Source organism: Pan paniscus, chromosome 20 (genome assembly GCF_029289425.2).
Source record: "Pan paniscus chromosome 20, NHGRI_mPanPan1-v2.0_pri, whole genome shotgun sequence".
NCBI classification, from domain to species: Eukaryota; Metazoa; Chordata; class Mammalia; order Primates; family Hominidae; genus Pan; species Pan paniscus.
Window position 1 is genome coordinate 18549368 of NC_073269.2, and position 10437 is coordinate 18559804.

At 48.3% G+C, this 10437-nt stretch overlaps 1 protein-coding gene across 10 annotated transcripts in view; it reads right to left on the reverse strand.

Moving 5' to 3' along the window:
• The window catches only part of CACNA1A (calcium voltage-gated channel subunit alpha1 A), a 418969-nt gene extending 412755 nt beyond the window's left edge, over positions 1 to 6214 (reverse strand). For all 10 annotated transcript variants that reach the window (XM_034945842.3, XM_034945843.3, XM_055103184.2 and 7 more), the window contains exon 1: positions 5953 to 6214. The gene's annotated coding sequence lies outside the window, so the exon portion shown is untranslated. The remainder of the gene's footprint in view (positions 1 to 5952) is intronic.
• Positions 6215 to 10437: the final 4223 nt, after the last annotated feature.

Below are 10437 nucleotides of genomic sequence, written 5' to 3' on the forward strand. Positions count from 1 at the left end.
CCAGCTCAAAATACATTTCTGCTTCACAAGCCTCTTCTAGAAAATCCTACCAGTGCCCACACCTCCTGTCTGCCCATGGCTCCCTGCCCCTAGCACCTGCCGCTCCCGACCTGGGGCTCCTCTGGCCGCAGGAGTGAGGCCCATCTGCAGGGGACAGGTCACAGGTGCTACCCCTGGAATATTCCTCAACCAATGGCTGCTGCCAGGAGTTGGTAGAGAAATATCCCCATCTTTGCAACCAGACTGCTTGGGCTTGGATTCAGGATCAGCTGCCTCCTGCTGTGTGACCTTGGGTAAATCGCTCCACCTCTCTGGGCCAGTTTCCTCATCTGTAAAATGGGGATAATAAAAACACATCCTTCACAGTGTCATTGTGAGGATGAAATAACTTAATTCTATGCAGCATGCCCAGGACAGTGTCCCACACATGGTAAGCCCCAATATGAGTGTTTGCTACTGTTATTACTGTGTTTACAATGATAGTTTCATTCTCTGTTGAATCCTCAAAGCCTAGCACAGTGCCTGGCCAACAGGAAGAACTCAATAAATAATTGCTGAAAGGCAGATTGCCAGGTGCGGTGGCTTACCTCTGTAATCCCAGCAATTTGGGAGGCTGAAGCCAGAGGATTGCTTGAGGCCAGGAGTTTAAGACCAGCCTGGGCAACATAGGGAGACCCCCTATCTCAACAACAACAACAAAATAATAAATTAGCCAGGTGCAGTGGTACACACCTGTAGTCCCAGCTACGAGGGAGACCGAAGTAGAAGGTTCACTTGAGCCCTGGAGGTTGAGACTGCAGTGAGCTATGATCAAGCCATTGCATTCCAGCCTGGGTGACAGAGCCAGACAAAGAAAGAGAGAGAGAGAAGGAAGGAGGGAAGAAGAAAGAAAGATGGAAGAAAGAGACAGAGAAGAAGGAAGGAGGGAAGGATGAAAGAAAGAAATAAAAAGAAAGGAAAGAAGGAAGGAAGGAAAGGAGGGAGGGAGGGAGGAAGGAGAAGGGAGGGAGGGGAGGGAGGGAAGGAAGGGAGGGAGGGAGGGAAGGGAGGGAGGAAGGGAAGGAAGGGAGGGAGGGAGAGAAGGAAGGAAGGAAGGTAGGAAGGAAAGGAGGGAGGGAGGAAGGAGAAGGGAGGGAGGAAGGAGAAGGGAGGGAGGGAAGGAAGGGAGGGAGGGAAGGAAGGGAGGGAGGGAGGGAGGGACGGAAGAAAGGAAGAAAGGAAGAAAGGAAGGAAGGAAGGAAGGAAGGAAGGAAGGAAGAAGGTGGATCAATTATTCCTGTTGTCCAAGCAAGGCAAAACCAGTGGCGTCAGGTCAATACTGAAACTGAACCAAATACCTGGACACTTAGCACCATGTGTCATCCCCTGTCCACCTTCTCTCTCTCTCTCTTTCTCTCTCTCTCTTTCTCTCTCTGTCTCTCTCACAAACTTGCTTGACTTCATCAGCATTGGAGAACTAAAAGGAAACAGTACAGAGTACCAGGAAAAAAATAAAACTCCTCCCACAGGGACTGTATTTCTCTAATGTTTCTCCCACAAACTAAACCATGCATCTGTTCTCTTAAGTCATTCTTGGGCAGGAGTGGGTGGGTAATGTTGCTTTTATTCTATCTCCTTGAATTTTTTTCCTGATTAGGTATTCTTGACTCCTCAATATTGAGCAACTGGTAGGTGTTTCACCATGTCCCTCATTTATCCTGCCTCTTTGGCCAGACAGTGTCTGTGTGTGTCATCAACATATTAACATGTTAAAGCAATAATTCATTATGGAGGTCATTTTCTGGCTTTTTTTTTAGATACAGGGTCTTGCTCTGTTGCCCAGGCTGGGGTGCAGTGACACGATCAGAACTCCCTGCAACCTCTAACTCCTGGGCTCAAGCGATCCTCCCACCTCAGCCTCCCGAGAGCTGGGACCACAGGCATTGGCAACCATGCCTGGCTAATTTTAAAATTCTTTATAGAAACGAGATCTTGCTCTGTTGCCCAGGCTAGTTTTAAACTCCCAAACTCAAGCAATCCTCCCACCTCGGCCTCCCAAAGCTCTGGGATTACAGGCGTGAGCCACCGTGCCCAGCCCTCAGTGGTCATTTTGAATTCTGATGTGCTTTGTTTGTTCAACAAATATTTATTAACTACCAACTGTGTACCACTGTGATCTGATTATCATTCACCTTGGGATCTTAAGACTCTAGAGAAATCACCTAAAAACTGCCTCCAGGCCGGGCACCATAACTCACGCCTATAATCCCAGTACTTTGGGAGGCCAAGGCAGGCGGATCAGCTGAGGTCAGGAGTCCGAGACCAGCCTGGCCAACATGATGAAACCCTGTCTCTACCAAAAATATAAAAAATTAGCTGGGTGTGGTGGCATGCGCCTGTACTCAGCTACTCAGGAGGCTGAGGCAGGAGAATCACTTGAATTCAGGAGGCGGAGGTTGCAGTGAGCCGAGTTCGCGCCACTGTACTCCAGCCTGGGCAACAGAGCAAGACTACGTCTCAAAAACAAAACAAAACCTGCCTCCCCTGGGGGGGTCAAAAGAAAATGTAGTGTTGGTTTTGCTGGAGAGAAAAATAACTGTACACCAAAAGTTGTAGTCCCTTTGGGGAAAAAAAGTGAGTAGCCCTTGAGTTGAGTCCTGAAAAAAGATGTTTGAAGATGGTGTCTGCCTACCATCTTCAAGATTTTGGCGTTGGTAGCTAAGAATTAATGTATGAGTTAGTAGGGTCCATACTAACTAGTAGGGTTCTGTTACTCATGTCTGACCAGGACAATTTCATGGAGGGTAAGACAAGTGGTACAGGAAGAAGAAAGAAATGTGAACTAAAAAAGAAATCAGAGACCGGGCATGGTGGCTCACACCTGTAATCCTAGTACTTTGGGAGGCTGAGGCGGGTGGATTGCTTGAGCCCAGGAGTTCAAGACCAGCCTGGGCAACACGGCAAAACCTCATCTCTACAAAAATACATAAAAAATTAGCTGAGTGTGGTGGCGCACGCCTGTGGTACCAGCTACTGGAGAGGCTGATGTGGGAGGATCACCTGAGCCCTGGAGGTTGAGGCTGTAGTGAGCCGAGATCGGGCTACTGCACTCCAGCCTGGGTGTTGAGTGAGACCCTGTCTCAATCAATCAGTCAATCAATCAAATAGTTAAAATGGTAGGCTCTATGTGTTTTTTACCATAATTTAAAAAGAAATTGGCTGGGTGCGTTAGCTCACACCTGTAATCCAAGCACTTTGGGAGGCCGAGGTGGGTGGATCACCCGAGGTCAGGAGTTCAAGACCAGCCTGGCCAACATGGTGAAACCCCGTCTCTGCTAAAAATACAAAAATTAGCCAGGCATGGTGGCTCAACTGGAAAGTTGAGGCAGAAGAATGGCTTGAACCTAGGAGACGGAGGTTGCGGTAAGTCAAGATTGCACCACTGCACTCCGGCCTAGGTGACAGAATAAGACTCTGTCTCAAAAATAAATAAATAAAAAATAAAAAGAAATCAAACACATGCTCTGGAGAGTAATTTGAAAGTAGCCAACATTTAGTGAGCACGTACTAGGTGCCTGCCACTGGGTATCACCTGTGGCTGGGCTTCTCAGCAATGCTAAGACACAGACGCCATCGTCATCCTTGCGGTCAGCAGGGGGCACTGAGGCACAGAGGGCTGAGTGGCTCCCCTGGGTCACACGCCAATGAGTGTGTGGCCTCCAGGGCTTCTCAGATGCTGACTGGCTCATGACTCACCCAGCCTCAAGTTCAAATGCAGATTCTAACTCAGCAGGGCTGAGTGGAGCCTGGGACTGGCCAAGACCTGCACTTTGACGGGAAGATTTCTTCCCCGGAGGCTAAGTCAGTCCTCCCTAGTCCATTGGACAAACTTGGCCTATAAGGGGGTTGGAAAATGCTTACCCAGAGCGTTCGTCTGTCTGTCACTGTGGAGACAGTTGGGTTGAAGGATCCTGGAATAGAAGCTCCCTCATTTGCCCTGGGCCCTCTGGTCCTATACCCTAACATTTTAAATAATAATAATAATAAATGAAACCCTCTGCCAGAGCTTTTGATGTCCACGAGTTTTACAGGTCATTTGCTCAGTAATTTCCCTCAGTGTCAAATCCACCCTCTCCCTCCTGACCCCTGTAATGATCTTCTGTTTTCTTTTTGGGGAGGCTGCATTGACTTGAACCCATCTTATGTGGAGGGAAAGTAGCATTTGCACCGAGTGACTTTTTTTTTTTTTTTTTTTTTGAGACGGAGTCTCGCTCTGTCGCCCCAGCTGGAGTGTGATGGCATGATCTCGGCTCACTGCCACCTCCGCCTCCCGGGTTCAAGCAATTCTCCTGCCTCAGTCTCCTGAATAACTGGGACTACATTCGCCTGCCACCACGCCTGGCAAATGTTTTGCATTTTTAGTAGAGATGCGGTTTCACCATGTTAGCCAGGTTGGTCTCGATCTCCTGACCTCAAGTGATCCGTCCACCTCAGACTCCCAAACTGCTGGGATTACAGGCATGAGTCACTGCGCCCGGCCACCGAGTGACATCTTGATACATCTCCTGAGATCTCTGTGTCTTGGAGGAAAACAGTATCCACACAGGGATAAACTCAGCCTCTTAGACTTCTGTAGTTGGGGAGCCTTCCTGCAACCTGGTATTGGGGTGTTGAGGATGGACTAGGGGTCACATGGGTAAGGAGAGGTCTGTGTCAGCTGTAAGCACCTGAGATCCCTGCAAGCAACCGAAGGCTATCCCTGAAAGAGCAGGTGCGGGACATGGCAAGGCTGCCCTAGAGTCACTGTCTCTGAACAGGACAGGAGCCCTGAGCCAGGGATACCTAGAGAATATTCCTCCACAGCACCTAGGGCTTTGAGGAGAAGGAGGAGAGCGAGAAGCTTCCCTCTTGTTGGTTCAGCCTCTGGGAAGGTGCTCTGACCTCCTGTTGACATTCTAAATTGGCTCCTTCTCCTGGGTCAGTCTCTCAGGAGCCTCTAAGGAAGGAGCCTGGAGCAATCAACGTGATCCCCATGCCCTGCCGTCCCCAGCAGCATCTGTTGTACGAAGCTGTTAGCTTCAAAGGAAGGAGAGGGGAGAAGAGGAATTCTGCTGCCAGTTTTTCCCACTTACTGAGAAACAAAAGCCACCCAGACAACTCAGTTCAAAATTAAAGAAAAAAGGGGGAAGGGGCAAGGGGGGATGGCTTAGAGGGGGTGTCCAGCTCTTTCTCTGCTTTTCCTTCAAGTGGGGCAAGAGAGGGAAGAATATTAAATATTAAAAGGAAGAAGTGGTTTCCTAAGACGATGTAATTATTCCCAACAGCCTAAACTCCATCTGCCATTTATCTCTCTTTTCCCAACACATTCACGCCGCGTCGATCACAGCAAACAAGGCCCAGGCACACAGGCGTCGGGAACTTTTGTTCGGGGTCCCCAAAGCCATGGGCAATTGGGGGGTGGGGAGCGGTGAGGGGATATTTCATAATTCTAAATGTTGTCACTTGTTCAAAGCAGCACGAGACTTAAAATGTGGACTTGAATGAGGGGGGGTGGGGAAGATATAAAAAAGTAGAATTTGACTTAGGTCAGAAATTCTCATTCTTGGGAAAACGTCACATGTTCAGGGCAGATGGCAAAGACATTGGTTGCTGGGAGGGGGGTTGCCAAGGGCAATTGAATGAAAATGGATTTTTAAGAAAGAAACAGGAATACGCTGGAAATGAAGAGTCTGCCCCCCTTCTTCCCAGCAAGAGAAACTGTTCAGAAAAGCGAAGAGGTTCTTAAGGCAGAAGCAAGTGAAATCTGGAAATAAGCTGCCCGCCCGCAAAGAAAAACTCTTCATAGAGGGAGCAGGGGAAGATCTTTGTATTTCTACCTTTGCAGATGGAGGTAATTTGCAGCAAGGAAAGAAAGATTAAACTCCCTGCAGGACTTTGCCTCCAGCGTCCCCCGCTCTCAGAAGCCCCACTCACCTGTATCGCATCAGCGCTGGGGCTCAGGCGACGCGGCTAGTGGTCAGCACTGCGAGTCCTCCAGGGGTCCCGAGGGTCCCATCTCGTCAGCACCCAGGGGTCCGAGCTATCTGAAGTCCATGCATCCATGGCCCACCCAGTGGAAAGAAGAAGGGTGGCCCAGAGACAGGAGGGAGAAAAGTGGGTGCCAAGAAGAGCAGTTTTCTGAGCAGAGGGCTCCCCACAAAAGCAGACACTGAACGGGGTTGCTGTATCAGCTGCCAAGGGAAAAAAAAAAAAAAAAAAAAAAGGAGGAGGAGGAGGTTTCCCTGATGCTGGGAGGAGGGAAAGGAGGACCGATCGTTCTCAGCTGCTGATCATCTTTAGCTAAGTGCTACACGGGGACCCAGCCTGGGGAGATCAATCCAGGCAAGGCAGAAGCTGAGAACAAGCCAGGCCACTGCTCCTCAGGGGGAAAAATAATTCACGATTTCTTGCTCTCTTCTCTATGCCCCTTAACACCGCACTGGGACCTCCCAGCACAGGGCAAAACTGTTGTCTCAAAAAGGAGACTTTTTTCCCCCCGTTCGGGCTTCCCTTAAAGAGCAGAGGAACGGTGGTAAGAAGAGTATTCTCTCTCTTCCACTGGTTCCTGTCGGGGGTCCGGGGAGGGGGCGTGTAGAACAGGCATCAGGCAGCAGGGATATGGAATCGTGTTATAATTTAACCATCTCCACTCCGCCACATTGCAACCTAAATTATTTATGCTCTTAGAAAAATGATAATTAGAGGACAGCTGCTAGCCTCCTCTCTGAGTCTGTCGTGTTCATTCTGGAAACAGCTTCCCAGTACCTTGATCTCCTCCCTTAGGCAGAGGGGTTGTATTATTAAAAAAGAAAGGCAGGAAAAGGAAAGTTGAGTCCTTTCATGCAAAACACCAATCCATTACAACTTGGTAAGTTTGTTTGCAATCTGTGTAGACTTATGCTCTCAAAACTAGGGTAATCCCATGTCTCTTTTCAAAGGGGCCTCCTGTTAAAGATGGGGGTTTTGTTTTTCCTATAAGAAGCATCAAGAGGCCGGTGCGGTGGCTCACGCCCGTAATCCCAGCACCTTGGGAGGCCAAGGCGGGTGGATCACCTGAGGTCAGGAGTTTGAGACCAGCTTGGCCAACATGGCAAAACCCTGTCTCTACTAAAAATACAAAAATTAGCCAGGTGCCTGTAATCCAGCTACTCAGGAGGCTGAGGCAGGAGAATCGCTTGAACCTGGGAGGCGGAGGTTGCAGTTAGCTGAGATTGTGCCATTGCACTCCAACCTGGGCAACAAGAGAGAAACTCTGTCTCATTAAAAAAAAAAAAAAAGCAGCAGCATCAAGGGCACAGAGAATCTCCGTATTTTTCCCAAGGCTGAGCCAAAATGGGGAGAATCTACCTCATTAAGAACAAAGCAGCATTTAGACAGGTGGGGAAAATCGAACCTGACTAGGTGTCAGGGGATTTTAAAGAATTCATGTGAGTTTTGTAAGGACTGTTGGTGGTATTTGGTTATGGTGTTCTTTAAAAGTGTTTGTTAGAGATGCATATGGAAGTATTTATGGATAAGGTGATATGATACCTGGATTTGCTTTTTTAAAAACTCCAGGAAACAGCACCACATAAATAAAATATGGCATAGCTATGCAATGGAATATTATTCAGCCATGAAACGGAATGAAGCACTGATCCGTGCTGCAACGTGGATGAACCTCAAAAACATGATGTTGAGTGAAAGAAGGCAGACACAAAAGACCACGTGGTGTAGGATTCCATTTGTGCAAATTGTCCAGAGTAGGCAGATCCATAGAGATGGAAAGCAGGTGAGTGATTGGCAGGGGCAGGTGGAGAGGGAATGTGGAGTGATTGCTGTCAGGGATGGGGTTTCCTTTCGGGGTCATGAAAATGTTCTGGAACTAGATAAAGGTGGTGGTTTTCACAACATCGTGAATGTACTATGGAATTGCATTTTATTTTATTTATTTATTTACTTATTTATTTATTTTTGAGACAGAGTCTTGCTCTGTCGCCCAGGCTGGAGTGCAGTGGGGCAATCTTAGCTCAATGCAACCTCCGCCTCCTGGGTTCAAGCAATTCTCCTGCCTCAGCCTCCCGAGTAGCTGGGATTACAGGCGCCCTCCACCATGCCTGGCTAATTTTTGTATTTTTAGTAGAGACGAGGTTTCACCATGTTGGCCAGGCTGGTCTCAAGCTCCTGACCTCAAGTAATTGCCTGCCTCGGCCTCCCAAAATACTGGGATTACAAGAGTGAGCCACCACACCTGGCCAGAATAGCATTTTAAAATAGTTAAGTTTATGTTATGTGAATTTCACCTCTACTTAAAAAAAAAATCCCACCAGAAAAGAAGGGAAAAGATACACCCGAAGAGCAGAAAACTGCTAATTGGCCACGCACGAGGGTGGCTCATGCCTGTAATCCCAGCACTTTGGGAGGCTGAGGCAAGAGAATCGCTTGAGCCCAGGAGTTAGAGACTAGCCTTGGCAACATGGCAAAAACCTGTCTCTACAAAAAAATACGAAAATGCGTGCCTGAGTTCCCAGCTACCTGAGAGGTTGAGGTGGGAGAATCACCTGAGCCTGGGAAGTTGAGGCTGCGGTGAGCTATGATCATGCCATTGCACTCCAGCCTGGGCGACAGAGCAAGACCTTGTGGAAGGGAAGGGAAAGGAAGGGGAAAGGGAAGGGGGAAGGGGAAGGGAAGGGGGAAAGAATGGGAAGGGAAGGGAGGGGAGAGGAGGGGAGGGAAGGGGGGAGGGGAGGGAAGGGAAGGGAACAAGAAAATAATATTTGCTTCTAAAACTGTTATGGTTTGGCTGTTTGTCCCCGGTAAAATTCATGTTGAAATTGAATCCCCAATATGGCAGTACTGGGAGGTGGGAAGCGGGGAGGGAGAGGAGGGGAGGGGAAGGGAGGGAATTGCTAATTGGAGAAGCTGGGTGATAGGGCCTTGGGGATTTGCTGTATTTTTCATTGTATTCTTCTCTCTACTTCTCTACTTTGTGTATATTTGAAATTTTGTTTCTGTTTTTGAGACAAGATCTCATTCTGATGCCCAGGATGGAGTGCAGTGGTACAATCATGGCTCACTGCAGCCCAAACCTCCTGGGCTCAAGCAATCCTCCTGCCTCAGCCTTCTGAGTGGCTGGTACTATAGGCTCACGACACCATGTCCAGCTAATTTTTTTGATTTGTTGTAGAGATGGGGTCTCGCTATATTGCCCAGGCTAGTAATTTTCTATATTTTTTTGGTTTTGTTTCCTTTTCTTTTCTTTTTTGTTTTTATTTTATTTTATTTTATTGAAATTTTCTATTTTAAAGAGACGTCTGGGAAGTGTGGATTAAGAAGGATGCAGCCCATGTCAGTGGGTTTGGACCAACAGACAATTTTGGCTGGACACAGTGGCTCACGGCTGTAATCCCAGCACTTTGAGAGGCCGAGGTGGGTGGATCACCTGAGGTCAGGAGTTTGAGACCAGCCTGACCAACATGGTGAAACCCGGTCTCTACTAAATACAAAAAACTAGCCGGGCATGGTGGTGCATGCCTGTAATCCCAGCTACTTGGGAAGCTGAAGCAAGAGAATCACTTGAACCCAGGAAGCAGAGGTTGCAGTGAGCCAAGATTGCACCACTGTGCTCCAGCCTGGGCAAGAAGAGCGAAACTCCTTCTCAAAAAAACAAAACAAAACAAAACAAAAAACGAGATTAGGGGATTTCTATGTGGGTGAGTCCAGCCCGTAGTTCAGCAGCTGGGGAGCCACTAGGATGGGAAGCAACTCAAAGCAAAGCTGGTGGGATTTTCCCCAGGCCAGGAGGCCTCCAGGTCCATCACCTACACTGGAGTGTGGAGAAGAAGCCAGCCCTGGGGTCCCTCGGCCTGGAGAACAAAAGGACCCAATCCACCCTGCCAGCCTGGGACCCTGCCCAAGCTTCATCTCCACATCAGTAAAACCAGGCTAATCCTTCATACCTGGTGGGGATTTTGTGAGCATTAAATGAGATCGTGTTAAAAAGGAACAACAAGAAAATAATATTTGCTTCTAAAACTGTTATGGTTTGGCTGTTTGTCCCTGCTAAAATTCATGTTGAAATTGAATCCCCAGTATGGCAGTACTGGGAGGTGGGACCTTTACAAGGTGACTGGGTCATGACAGCCCTCATGAATGGACTGATTCATTTATGGATTAATGAATTAATGGGCTAATGGATTAAGGGGTTGTTATGGAAGTGGGACTGGTGACCTCATGAAAAGAGAAAGATGAGCCGGGGGCAGTGACTCATGCTTGTAATCCCAGCACTTTTGAAAGCCAAGGCAGGAGGATTGCTTGAGGACAGAAGTTTGAGACCAGCCTGGGCAACATAGTGAGACCCCTGTCTCTATTTTAAAAAGGAGAGGGGAGGGGAGAAGAGGGGAGGGGAGAGGAGGAGAGGGAAGGGGAAAAGGAAGAGAG